Below are 14,744 nucleotides of genomic sequence, written 5' to 3'. Positions count from 1 at the left end.
ATACCTTAGATTGAAAATGTATTGTCTCAGACATGGTGGACAGCTGTGGTTTTTCTTTTTCACTGTGTCACCTTGGTAGAGTGTCCTGGTATCACAGCTCACAGCAACCTCAAACTTTTGGGCTCATGTGATACCCTTGCTTCAGCCTCTGGAATAACTGGGACTATAGGTGGCCAGCATAATACCTGGCTTTTTTTAGTAGAGACAGGGTCTCACTCTTGCTCAGGCTGGTTGCCCTGCCTATTCTCCAGGGATCTACTGGCCCCAGGGTACTGAGATTAAGGGCCTGAGCCACCACACATGGCCAATCTACGGTTTTCTATGTATTGCTAAAAGGATACTTAGGATTCTGAATTCTAAGGTCAGATTAATTTTGAGAAATCCAAGATACTTAGTCATCTTTCATTTTTATTTATTTATTTATTTTTTTTTTTTGAGATATAGACTCACTCTGTTGCCCCAGGCTAGAGTAATTTGGCATCAGCCTACTTGACAAGAAATCTAGACAGAAAACTCTATATACTCCTAAGTTCAAGCCATCTTCCTGCTTCAGTGTCCTGAGTAGATGGACTACAGGTGCCCAGCCACAATGCCCAACTAATTTTTCTATTTTTAGTAGAGACAGGGTCTCTCTCTTGCTCAGGCTTCTCACAAACTCCTGAGCTCAAGCAATCCTCCTGCCTCGGCCTCTCAGTGTGCAAGGATTACAGGCATGAGCCTAAGATACTTTCTCACCAATATTAAAATATTTAGCTATATGTTACTGTGCGTATTTTTGGTAGGGCCTGATACGTATTTAAATATCACCACATTATGTTACATATAGGGTGTAGAAATATGTATATAAATAACGTTTTTGCACATCTGTGTCTGTGCAAATGGTCTCCCAGTGAGAGAGGCCATTGACTTCCTTAAGTCTCTATTCCATCATTTTATCCTGGAGTAAAACAAAGTATCAGTCTTCTCCAATGTTTGGCCTACATAACATAAACATCTGGGTACTTGGAAACATCCAGAAAATGTTTCAGTGGACGTTTCCTTTTTCAAGCAGATAATTTGGAATTACATGTATTAAGGCTATATGAAATGAGTCAGAGGAATAATCAATGTGCTTTAAAGAGCTTAAAGACAAAGTTTAAAGAGAACAGAGAAGTTTCCTCTTCAGAGACAGGAGTGCCTTTCCATTATTTCAGTGGACTTTAACCCACTTGCACACGAGGCAGAGGCTATATTCTCCAAGGTTCTTTTTTCTCCACCACTCACCTAGGTGATGACGGAGAGCAGAACAGACTGACTGCCTTTCCCAAGCCCTGGGATCTCATTTCTTTATAGGACAAACATTTTTTTTTCTTTTCCCCTCACTTGTTTTCCTTCTCAAGTCGAACTTAAAAGCAGCCACAGCATTGATGACAAGCTTAGAGGAAGGCTCAGCTGTCCTTTCAGGCTTGCCTGGGGGGTTGGTTTAGGAAGCCACCCTCAGATCACAAGAGAAGTTTCTGTCTTTACTTTTGAGTTTTTTAAGCTTCACATTCAGAGCACAAGTTTGGTTATTGTCCTCTGGTTCTGTTCAAAAAGCTGTTTTCAGATGCGTTTTAAAAGCAACTGTAGGCCTTTCTTCTGTTGGGGACATGGGTATTAGGTGTTCCGCCCAGGTTTGGCAGTAAACTGGAGAAACTGCTGGGTTACTTTTCCTTGTGACTGCCCATGACAGTTGCAATTACGACCCATTGTTCCTAGGTGGTTGGAAAGTGGAAAGTGTACAATAGTGTACTGCCCTCTGGGTGTGAATGAATTTGACTTAGAGGTTCTTGGGGGGTCGGGCAAGAAGATTATGTAGTGCCAGGAATGTAGTTTTCATGCCACTTAGAAGTTAGACAAGAACAATGGCCTAGTTGTTGGGGCAGCTCCTTTTTGTCGGGCAAGTGAAGGTGTGAGTCTTTGGTGTCATGGACTGTTTTTTTGTTGGAGGAGGGAAGGATAAATGTGCGCTTTCTTTAAAATCCGAAAATACTGCTTTGTTGAGAAATGAGGTGATTTATGAATGATAATTTAAAATAATGAATTTGAAGAGGAGGTGCGCGTATGTTTGGGTGTTTTCAGCCTTGATAGGATTTTCAGGGTCTCCTGGTGGACCAAAACTTTTCTCCTCCGTTTATGCTGGTCCGTTTTCATTCAAGTTTTCATTAGTCCCAGTGTGAGTGAAGGAGTGTGTGTGTGCACGCATGCCCCATTTAAAATACTTTAGAACATAGGCAAGCGAGGACGGTGCCCCTTCTTAGGTGCCAGTTCGACATGGCGATCAGTGAATTACTTTCAAGCCATTTGGGTGAATATGAGAGTCACAGCTGAGAAACGTTGAGGGAAGTGTTTCTTACTATAAATATTTGAAAAGTAAAAACTATAAACCTGTTAAAATAGGAGAAATACGTAGCCTTGGATTTAGATAGTTTAACTGTCAGTGAATAGTTGTCATACCCACTTAACGTCGATCTCCTTTTTCAGGAAACAAAATGAGTTAGTAGAGGTCACCCTCTCCTAGGAATATTAAAATGATTATTCGTGTTGGATTATCTTACCCGTCAGAATATATACCATGTTATACTCCGGTACTTTGTAAATGTGAAATGATTGGGTTATAAAGCTAACAGTAGAAACAATCTTCTAACGGACACATAAAAAGGACCCTAGGTCCAGTTGTGCAGAACAAAACAAACTAAAAATCTCTGCCAACAGCAGTCAGTATGGGCTATAAAGCGATTAGCTGCCTGATGGAATTATTTGTTACTGCTTTTCTAATCAGCCATGTAAGGTAACAGGCCAGTTCATGAAGTTTTTGGCCCTTATCTATAGTAGAAGCTCTGAGTAACAGTGGTATGTAAGGTGAATAAATATCATTCATAGTCTCCTAGTTATTGAGAAGATGGGGAAACAAGTGCTTGCCCTCCAGTTAGCAATTGTGGGTGTCACAGGCTGATTCAGCATGAAGTTTCATTGCACTGAAGGTCACAGGATTGCCACCTCACCTAAGGACAGTATCTGGGGATCTCTGGCAGCCTTAACTAATCTCAACAGATCATTTGTTTTTCAACCAAGTAATTTGTATTTTGCTGACTTGATATTTATTTACAGAATTATAACGCAAATATCTGCATGCAAAATACTCCCCATTATTTCTGTCTTGGTGAGGTTATAAACACAAGGCAATGTTTGGAAGGTTCTTCTGCCAGGTCACTCAGAAAATTCTAGATCAGTTTCTCTACCAGCCTATCTGAAGAAACTTTTTAGAGCCTGGTTTGTTTCCCCTTGGTCTCTCTGGTAGATAGATCCTCTTACCCTGGTCCCAGTGCATTAATTTAGGTCCCCAAAGTGTTGAATCTGAACGTAAGGAAAGTGCCAGCTGCATTTTGATATAATAAAGAAATAGGCTTGTTTTGAAAGCTCTGAACTTGTCTATTTGGAAAGATAAGACATAAAGGCAAGCACTTGTAATATTGCCAGTAAAAGATTCAAGAAAATAATCCATTAACAATAGCGTAGTCTTTCAGAGCTCATGAATCAAAGACACATGAATTCTAGATCCTTGAGTGTGGCCTTTGACTGAATCCCAATTTTATAGAACAAATCCTTTTAATAAAGGGATTGTTCTGTGAAGTTTGGATTCGGTAGAGGGGCTCTGGAGGGCCCTGTGGCCTTGAGGCCACAGATTCCTCACTCCTGATTATTAACATATAAAATTTGAGATGAAAACATATGTAGATTCAGTATTTGGCTTGAAAAAAATAATTCCATTTACATAACATTAGATAATTTGAAAATAACCAGGCTTGGAATAGGAATCAGAAGCCAGGTAAAAAATCCCGACAATCCTTGGCATTTTGTAAATTTAAAACTTGGAAATTAATATGTCAGCATTTTGGTAGGAAAGAGTTTATATCACTTTGAAGGCTATTTTAAACCCATTCTTTTAAAATCCAGTAATGTTGTAAGAGTCACATGATTCGTTAATAGTAAGTTTGTCATTATTCCATTTGTATATTAAGCTAAAACGTTTCTATCTGCACACTTTTACATGGGGGTTGGAAATGTTGATTATTTTCTGAGAGAACTGTTAGATCTGGAATTTGTTCAATACAAAAGTCAACCATAAGGAAGGTACATAACACGTAGTCATTTACTTCTAAATAGAGTAAATGTTTAATGTTTTTATCTCCACTAAGCGTGTTTTATAGTTCTCTGTAGTTGCTTATGAGTAATGTTTCCACTTTTTGTAAAAACTACTTCTTAAGGACTAAAGAAAGACTTCTGGCTCACAGACTATAAGCTTTCAAAATAAGTTTGGCAATGTCTATAAAAACAAAAAGTGACTACATTTTCCGTAAACCAGTGACTTGCTCTGTCTCAGAACGCCTGCACCCTCATGCCAGGGCATCAACACAGCTAGTGATGGAAAGAGAATCATCAGCCACTGGGTCACAGTTGATCAGGATCTTAATGGTCCATCCAGTTCACCAACTAGGAAGTTTTACATACTTAGTAATTGTTCAGGCACAAAGCAGTCATTGAACAATGTGTATTTTAAACATAATGTGAAAAAACTCAACTCTTACATATTTAATCTGCATCACATATTTGAAAAACTAAAACGCTCTCCTCAATATTTTTTCTAATTAAAACATGAATTCATTCATTCATTTAAAAAAATACATCCCTGTTTGAGAGTTATAAAAATTACAAAATTCAAATAATTTTTAAAACTTTGTTTTCTTGTAGATGTGATAGACTCCAGTGCTTGTTAAAACACTGTCTAAATCACCGGATATTGCCTCTGACCTAAAGCCTTCTTCTGTTTTATAGTAACATTTCCTAGGGAAGCACAGTATGTCCTTATCTGCTCCTTTTTTTTTTTTTTTTTTTTAGTTGTAGATTGCTACATATTGCACCCCACATCCTAAACATCTTTCCTACGGGCACTTTGTAAACATCCTCTTTGCACAATTTTTGCGACGTTATTTTATATTGATTTTACATATGAGGAAATTGAGATGCAGAGAGATTAATTATCCCAAACCATCTACGGTAGCTGGGGCAAAGATTTGAACCTACTTCTGCCTTGCTTTCAAGTCTGTGCTTTTTACACGTCGCTGGGCAGTCTGTCTTCAGTAAATTGGACTGGGTAATATCTACAATCCTTTAGAAGTTGGTAATAATTCCAGACCCAGGATACCTGGATAAAGGACCCCTGTAATTTCACCCAAGATATTCTGTCCTCAGATCTGTCCCTAGCACACACATGGTTTTGTATTGTTGGGCTATTTACATATTGGCTGTCCCCTTACAGACTGTCTCATTTTTTTCTTGGCCCAAAATTGGGAACCCGCCTCATTTTGGGGGGAATGAATCACAAATGAAAAATTGCTATATTTCAAGATGACTATTATTAACTGTATTCTAAATGCAGCAAATTTAATGTGATAGTTTAAATAATGGTTTTTACATTTTAAGTACGATAAGTAAGTGAATAGAATAGTTTTATAAAAGCCTTTAAAATTACAGTCACCATTAAAAGTCATATTAAGATGTTATATGAAAGAGCCATACTTTAAAAAAAAAAAAAGAAGATAACAAGAATGACTTTTGCTTTTACTACAAAAATTATAATACGTACATATCCCAGAAACAATGCATCCGGTTTGGGGGGTACACTGATAAATATAGCAGCTTATAGAGAATTTCATTTCAAACTAATGGCAGTCATCCTTAAAATTGAATGCTTTTCTATATTAGATGTATTTAAATCTAAGCCAAGCCCACCTTTTAAGATATTGAATCAAAAACAGCAACTTGTTCTGTCAAAAACAGTAAGAATACTTTATAGTGTTAACAGTGTAAGAAGTTATCGTTTAATTCATACTCATATAATACAATGTGACATTCCTTTTATAATTTTAAGTGACTCCAACTTCTGAGGCATAAATATGTTGTAGTAAAAAATACATAGCTAAATCTCATAAAAGGTTAACTAAAGTGTTCTTAATGAAAAGGATGAGTTAACAGATGTTTACACATTGAATAACTTAAAAACAACTCCTTTTAAGAATTGAAATAATACCATTTTCATTCATCCCTTTTGATGATGGTCCGGCCTTTCCTCTCTTGGCGGATAAGACTGCTGCTGAAAGCTTTACTTACAAATTTAGAATAACTTATTAGTTTTTATTCATGATATTTTCAGTTTATTCAGCAAAGACTGTTCTGTCGTGCCATGTGCTAGCTCTATAGATAGAATAATAGCAAATACAGTAGACAGATTCTTGCCCTCCTACATCTTATAGTCTAGCAATGGTTCTTTACCAGGCAGAATTTTACTTTGTTTTATTTATTTATTTAGACAGAGTGTCACTCTGTTGCCCAGGCTAGAGTGTTGTGGCATCAGCCTAGCTCACAGCAACCTCAAATTCCCGGGTTCAAGCAATCTTTCTCAGCCTCTAGAGTAGCTAAGACTATGGTGCCCACCACAATGCTCAGCTAATTTTTTTCTATTTTTATTGTATTTATTTGTTTATTTATTTACTCATTTTTGAGACAGCCTGGCATTGAGAGCCATAGTATCATCATAGCTCACAGCAACCTCAAACTCTTGAGCTCAAGCAGTCCTTTAGACCTGAGCTTCCCAAGTAGCTGGGACTATAGGCACCCACCACAACACCTGGCTAGCTTTTCTATTTTTAGTAAAGACTGGGTCTCACTCTTGCCCAGGCTGATCTTTAACTCCCGAGTTCAAGGGATCCTCTTGCTTTGGGCTCCCAGTGTGCTAAGATGACAGACGTGAGCCACTGCATCTGGCCACCAGGCAGAATTTTAAAAGCAACACAGTGAATGATACTGATTGGAAGTAACAACATTTCAATAAGAAAAATTAAAGCAAACTGTTACACTAATAGTCTTAAGAAACACGAATAATAAAACAAACAAAAATCCTAGGAAAGGTTGTTGCTTTGACGCAAAGAATTAAATGTCTGGTGATTTTCTTGAGATACACATAACATCTAGTTTACTTTTAGCCGTAAAATTCTAAGACAGTTTGCCCCTTGAGTGAGTTTACTTTTTACCCTTCTTTTGATTTGCATACTTTGATTTTGATGATTACATTTCAAACATTTCCTGCTTTTTGGTTTGGCTGGAATAGAAAAACACTGGGAAGATACCAGCTTCTGGGTCTGGTTTTCGTATTATCTTAATGCACTTGAGATCATCCTGGCTTCATGTAAGCCTGATGAGGGTCAGCCTTGTACATAGAATACTGCAGTATCAGCTCGTCACAGACTTTTCTCAGGTCTTCAGTTTTTAAATTTATTTTATTCATTCAACAAGTTGTCCACTATTTGTTAGGCACGATCCTATAGATAGGAGGATATTATCTTTTTCCTTTAAATTTAAGCTGTATGAAGGCAAGAGTTCTTTTTAGGCTTTTAGTTATGGTACCTTAGAAGACAGTGAGATATGTGATACAAGCTGAATGTGTGAGGGGTAAAAGTGGTCCTTTGACATAGTCTCAACTGAGCATGATTTTGCTCTATAAGAGGAAATTTAGTAATGTCTGGAGACATTTGGGGGTGATAAAACTAGGGATGGTCAGCTTGGCACCTGTAGCACAGTGGTTACAGCACCAGCCACATACACCAAGGCTGGTGGGTTCGAACCCGGCCCAGGCCACCCAAACAACAATGACAACTGCCACAATAAATAGCCGTGCGTTGTGGCAGGCACCTATAGCCCCAGCTACTTGGGAGCCTGAGGCCCAAGGATCACTTAAGCCCAAGAGTTTGAGGCTGCTGTGAGCTGTGATGCCATAGCACTCTACTGAGGGTGACATAGTAAGACTCTGCCTCAAAAAAACAAAAACATAAACAAACAACAACAACAACAACAACAACAACAAAAAACTAGGGATGATGGGGCCCCTACCTGCATCTGGAGGATAGCGGCCAGAGATGCTATACAGATAGTTCCCCACAAAATTATTTGTCCTAAAATGTCAACAGCACTGAAGGTTGAGAAACCCTGATCTAGGGGCAGAGTTTCCTGAGGAAAGCAATTGACATCCAAAGACACCATGGTGGAAGTGAGTTTGCACATTGATATTAGAAAACCCACAAGAAACATATTGGCAAGAGAGAGAAAATGGGAAGAGATGATCCCAGGAAGGAAGACGACAAAGGCCACACCATTGAGAGCTTTGTAAGAGCAGGAGTTTATATTTCATTCCATGTATAGAAGAAAGCTATAGAATGATTGTACACAGATGTGTGACATCACGTGATTCACCTTTATAAGAAGATCATCCTGGACATTTATTTGGAGAGTCAATTTTAGTAGGGGAAGAATTGGAAGTTGGCACAAGGTTTAAAAGACTATTGCTATAGTCAAGGCGGGAGATAATGGTGGCCTGGATTAAGGAGTCATAGTGGAAATGAAGATGAATGGGCTAATTTATAATATGCTTGAGGGTCAGTAGATTTCCAGTGAATTACAGAGGGAGGAGGCAGCAGTCAAGAAAACTGAAGAACATGCGGATTTTGGCTTAGTAAGTATGGCCAGTGATCTCTCTCACTGAGATGTGCAAGACTGAAGCTGGTTCCCTTTCCTCCTGACTTCTGTCACTTTATATTCAGGACTGTTCTGATTTGGGCTGCTTCTATGGAACCCTCCAGAAATATAAATGTGTGCCGAGCCTTGTAGTTACCAGGCAAGAGGAAGACTAAAACAATGTTCTTATCTCTCCAGTAATCTTCTTTCGTTCTAAGGGGAATGAAGCGGGATTAACATAAATGGAAAAAACACACAAGAGCGCAAGTAACCGAAGCACGAAAATAAATTACTATCAGTCACCCAGGCACAAATGGACTCATGCCTTTAGGTGTCTGAGTCAGATGGACGAGGTCCACACAAACATGACTGTGTCTCCGTAGTATCATATACTAGTCTGACTCCTAAAAATCTGAATCTAGGTAAATAAACAGTAGCTCTTCTTTTTCCTTGAGAGGCCCCTGGGGTTTTCCAGGGATCTAGTTAATATTCTTTTTGTCTTTTTAAAGTCTAGGATGGTTTGCGATTCTTGCTAATTTCTCCAGCGTTCACAGACAACTTACTGAGCCCATTCTAGCCACTTGGAGATCATTATGAAGAACATGATAATTTAGAGATGAATCTATGGGACTGAATCTCTCATTTTATGTTGGTACTTCTGTACAGATGGGGAAGATTTCTTCTGCAAATGTGTACGTTCGTTCTGTGGCTCGACTCTCTAGAGCCCAAACTAGAACCCTTCTGTGATTCATAGAAGATAAAATAGCTTCCTTTTTACTCCTGGCTCTATGGCACACCTATAGTTGAAAGTGGTTTAAAAAGAATAAGCTTCATTATTGATGTCATTCATTAAATAATGTTCGATGATTTGCATTATGCCAGGCACATGCTATTTGTCATCACCTATTGTAGGTAATGAGGATATAAAAGCCAGTAATTTACAATTGCTGCTATTACAGATATCTCTCCTGACTTTGGGAGAAAAAATAATGAATATAAGATAGTGCAATGTAATGATTAAATGCTCTAATAAAGACGTAATACTGTGAGGATTTCCAAGGAAGATAACAAGTATTCTATCAGTGGAGATCAGGAAAAGACCTATGAAAACAAGACACACGAGCTAGAACATGAAGGGTGACTGTTTAGGGAGCGAAGACACTTGTGAAGGGTGGCATTGGCAGTTGTTGGGAGGGGTCAGACTAGAAAATTCAGTAGGGTTAGAAATTAAGATACACAAAGGAAATGTGATGCTTAGGTGGTATCTTGAAAGACCTCATTCATTTGGAGGTCTCTGTGAAGGTCGCTACAATTCACAGAAAAGACAGTGAAGATCAGCAGTGGAGATGGATAAAGGAGCCTGGTAAAGGACTCTGCCTAAGTACAGTACAGAAGTATTTATGTTACGTTATTATTGGTGTAAAATAAATTGTTAAAGGTTGAATTATGTACCTCCCCCTCACCATTTATGCAGAGTGGCCATTAAATTTGTCTGCAATTTTAATAGCTTGGCTCCCGTAGCTCACTAGTGATGGTGTCAGCCACATACACCAGGGCTGGTGGGTTCGAACCCAGCACGGGCAGGCTAAACAACAATGGCAGCTGCAACAAAAAAAAGCCAGGCGTTGTGGCAGGTGCCTGTAGTCCCAGCTACTTGGGAGGCTGAGGCATGAGAATCACATAAGCCCAAGAGTTTGAGGGTGCTATGAGCTATGACATTAGGGCACTCTACTGAGGGCAACATAGTGAGACTCTGTCTCAAAAAATATATATATTGTGTGCAATTTTAAATTGTATAGTATTTTAAATTGCACATGAAACTTATGGCCACTCTGTACATTAAAGATTTTTTTTTTATTGTTGTTGTTTATTTTTTGTTTTGGGCTTATTTTTTCAGTAGTATAATAAATCCATCTCACAGCAAAAACAAAACAAAACAAAAAACAAAAAAACATTGTATACTAGCACTCTGCAAGGCCAAGGTCAGTGGATTGCCTGAGTTCAGCTCAGGAGTTCGAGACCAGCCTGACAAAGAGCAAGACCTTGTCTCTACCAAAAACAGAAAACATAGCTGGACATTGTGGTAGGTGCCTGTAGTCCCAGCTACTTGGGAGGCTAACGCAAAAAAGAGGATCAGTTGGGCCCAGGAGCCTGAGGTTGCAATGAACTGTGATCATGCCACAGTACTCTACCCAGGGCAACAGAGTGAGACTCTGTCTCAAAAACAAAAAAGGATCAGCAGTGGAGATGGATGAAGCAGCCTGGAAAAGGACTCTTCCTAAGTACAGTACAGAAGTATTTATGTATTTTTTTATTAATTTCTTATTTATTTATTGTTGGGGATTCATTGAGGGTACAAGAAACCAGGTTACACTGATTTCATTCATTTGGTAAAGTCCCTCTTACAATTATGTCTTACCCCAAAAGGTGTGGCACACACCAAGACCCCACCCCCTCCTTCCTTCCCTCTCTCTGCTCTTCCTTTCCCCACCCGTCCCTCCTCTTTTCTCTCTCTATTCTCCCCTTCCCCATCCCCACTGTGTCATTAATTGTCCTCATATCAAAACTCAGTACATAGGATTCATCTTCTCCATTCTTGTCATGCTTTACTAAGAATAATGTCTTCCACTTCCATCCAGGTTAATACAAAAGCTGTAAAGTCTCCATTTTTTTAATGGCTGAATAGTATTCCATGGTAAACATATACTGCAGCTTGTTAATCCGTTTCTGGGTTGGTGGGCATTTAGGCTGTTTCCACATTTTGGAGATTGTAAATTGAGCTGCAATAAACAGTCTAGTGCAAGTGTCCTTAGGATAAAAGGATTTTTTTTCCTTCTGGGTAGATGCCCAGATTTTTTTTCCTTCTGGTAGATGCCCTAGGATTGCAGGATCAAATGGGAGGTTTAGCTTGAGTTCTTTGAGGATTCTCCATACTTTCTTCCAAAACGGTTGTATTAATTTGCAGTCCGCCAGCAGGGTAAAGTGTTCCCTTCTCTCCACATCCACACCAGCATTGGCAGTTTTGAAATTTTGTGAGGCAGGAAGATTTTTGGCAGGGTAAGTGACCCTGACTCACGTATTAGGAAGAGAAGTTGTGAAATAATAAATGTAATTATAGCGTATGAATTTTCATATGTGTACAGAGTTCTAGAGTTTACATAGCTTTTTCACTTCCTTTAAAAACATTTGGTCCTGCAGAATAGAGTAGAGAAAGGGATTGGGAATCCACATTGGACAAAGTCTGTTTGATCTATGCCTGTTATTTGAAGGGTTCTAAATAGACAAGTCATAGATTGTATTGTCTCCATAAGAGAGATATATACTTAAGAAGATTAATGAAACACTTTCAAGAATTCTTTTTGATAAGATGGAAAACATAAATAAAGGATAACTTGGAAAACACTGAACGTATCATCTCACAAAGATAACTACTTTTAACAATTTAGTAGGATATTGGCTTCCACCCCTTCTGCTACTCATGCTTGTTTGTCCATCCATTCACTCATTTATGCAATGAAAAAACATAGATACGATGGTAGATCATATAGATAGACGCTTATAGGAGTGCAGAATGTCACTTCGAAATGTGCCACATGGGCATAAGGATTATTTTGAGCTAAAGGCATTTGAGAAGACATTCTCAGTGCTTGCCCTGTTTCCCTAGAAGCAGGACACAGATTTACAGAGACAAAAGTTGCCCACTCCTCCTTTCTCTACCAAGAAGGACAAAGGTTAACCACAAAAGATGACATTAGGGCTTAATAGCCTGGATAAGGCAGCAGAGGAAACTGCATAAGACGTTTTACTAACTAGCCTTTATCTGCCAGGCACTTGCCTTTACACTGAAGTTTTGATACCTAGAACCTAAGAATGTCAGCCGACTTGGAGAAAGGGTCTTACAGAGATAACTAAAATAAGGGCATTTATGGTGGGCCCTCATCCGAGATGATCAGTGTCATTGTAAGATGAGGAAAGTTGGGCATAGATGTCTACAGAGAGAGACGATGTGAAGACAGGTAGAGAAGTCAGCCATACGCATGCCAAGGAGTGTAGCCTTCCCTCAGGGTCCACAGGAGGAACTAACCTTTTGACAACTTAATCTTGTTGTTGTCAAACAGACTGTGAGATAATAAGCCATCCAGTCTGTGGTACTTTGTTACAACAGGAAAACTAATAGAGAACTATTCCGGTATATTTTAAATCTGCTTTCCTAAGGGTAGGATGAACAAAAATATAATAATAGCGGTTACTTCTGAAGGGATGGTGTTGGGAGGGACAGTGTTGGGAAGAAATGTTTTACTGTTTGTTCTTATAATTTTTTATTTGTGAACATGATACTGAAAAAATAACTTAGCCAATTGATATTAAAGGAAAACACAACAAAGTTATTTTGAAGAAAAATTACTATTACTTCTGACATAATCAATACAGAGATAAATAGTTGAGAATTGAGGATGATATTAAATATTTATACCTTTCAATGTTGATTGGGTGGCCATCCTTTGAAAATTATAGGAAAATAATGAGTTCCACTTTATGGATATTGAATTTTATAGCTGAGATGTACATTCAAAGTGTATATTGGGCCAGGGAATGGTAGCTTGCACCCGTAATCCCAGAACTTTGGGAGGCTGAGGCAAAAAAGTTATCTGGTGGCTTGGTGCTCGTAGCTCACTGGGTTGGGTGCCAGCACATACACTGGGCTAGCGGGTTCCAACCCGGCCTGGGCCTGCTAAACAACAAGGACAACTGCAACAACAACAAAAAAAATCCAGGTGTTCTGGAAGGCACCTGTAGTCCCAGCTATTTGGGAGCCTGAGGCAAGAGAATTGCTTAAGCCCAAGAGTATGAGGTTGCTGTGAGCTGTGATGCCATAGCACTCTACTGAGGGTGACATAATGAGACTCTTCAAAAAAAACATTATCCGGGCTGGTGCAACATGCCTTTAGTACCAGCTACTCGGAGGTTGAGATGGGAGGAATTCTTGAAGCCCAAGACTTTGAAGCTGTAGTGAGCTATGTGATCACACCACAGCATTTCAGCCTGGACAACAGAGCAAGACCCTGTCTTTTAAATATATAAGTACCCTTTCTGCACCTAGAAATAGATTACCAGGGCTAAGGCCAGTCTTAGGGTTGGAAAGTATCTTGCTATTTCATTGATTCTATTTTATTGTAAAACTCAGAAAGGTTGAAATATATAATACAAAGTACACCTCTTAGATTTGTTGAAATATATAAAGACTAAGAGTTGAAGCATGCGAGTTATTTTAAGGCCAGAAAAGGTAAGGAAAGAATGAGAGTGGGAAGAACATGAACATTGTGGGTGGCCGAAGAGGAGTCAGTGCAACAGACTGAGAAGAAAAGATTAACTAAGGAAGGGTTGAAATAATAAAGGTTGAAAAAGGCTGAATTGACTATGGAGTATAAAATTAAAATTTTGTTTTAAATTTGAAAGAAATTTTATTTATAAATTTGAAAGAAATCCTCTTTGAAAAGAGGGCAAAAGAATCATTAACCTTTCATGCACCCAATGCCAAATGATATTTGTTAATATTCCTCAGCAAATAATACACAGTTGATCCTTGAACCACAAACGACATGATTTTGAACTGTGCAAGTCTACTTATACGTGGAATTTTTTCAACCAGACACAGCCCAAAAGTACTGTAGTCACAGGATGCAAACTCACACGTAGGGATGTTTTGGTTTATTGAGGTTCCACAGGGCAGACTATGTGATGTTAGTATGCACTGATTGGGTATACGTGGAGGTACCAGGCCCTGAACCAATCCCCTGCCTATACCAAGTTATGACTGTTTTTCTTTATGCCAATTGGCATTGTATCAATTACTAAAATGGATAACACCATTTGAAACTTTTAAATTACTGTATTTTGCCATGTATCATGCATACTTTTTGCCCAGATTTTTTGAGAGAAAAATAAGGGTTCACATTATAGATGGCTAGTGCTAATTCCATATCTATGTAAATGTTTTTAATTCCTTTATTTTCATTATGCATTAAAAGTGTAACTCTAGAAAGCAATACTGATACCTGTATGCAAAATATTGGTTTCGTTGAACTTACAATGGACTTGTAACGAAAGCATTTGTGGCCTAGGAAGAGTCGTGTGTCTCTTGTACACTTTAGGTGGGA

At 38.7% G+C, this 14,744-nt stretch overlaps 1 protein-coding gene across 15 annotated transcripts in view; it reads left to right on the top strand.

The window, feature by feature from the left end:
* SOX5 (SRY-box 5) overlaps positions 1–14,744 on the top strand; it is a 1,023,582-nt gene that overhangs the window by 790,058 nt on the left and 218,780 nt on the right. The gene's annotated exons all lie outside the window — the stretch shown is intronic.

The sequence above is a fragment of the Otolemur garnettii genome, unplaced genomic scaffold (genome assembly GCF_000181295.1).
Source record: "Otolemur garnettii isolate 467f Iridium unplaced genomic scaffold, OtoGar3 scaffold00057, whole genome shotgun sequence".
NCBI classification, from domain to species: Eukaryota; Metazoa; Chordata; class Mammalia; order Primates; family Galagidae; genus Otolemur; species Otolemur garnettii.
Note: the sequence above shows the minus strand (reverse complement) of the source record. Positions and strands in the feature narration are given on the sequence as shown.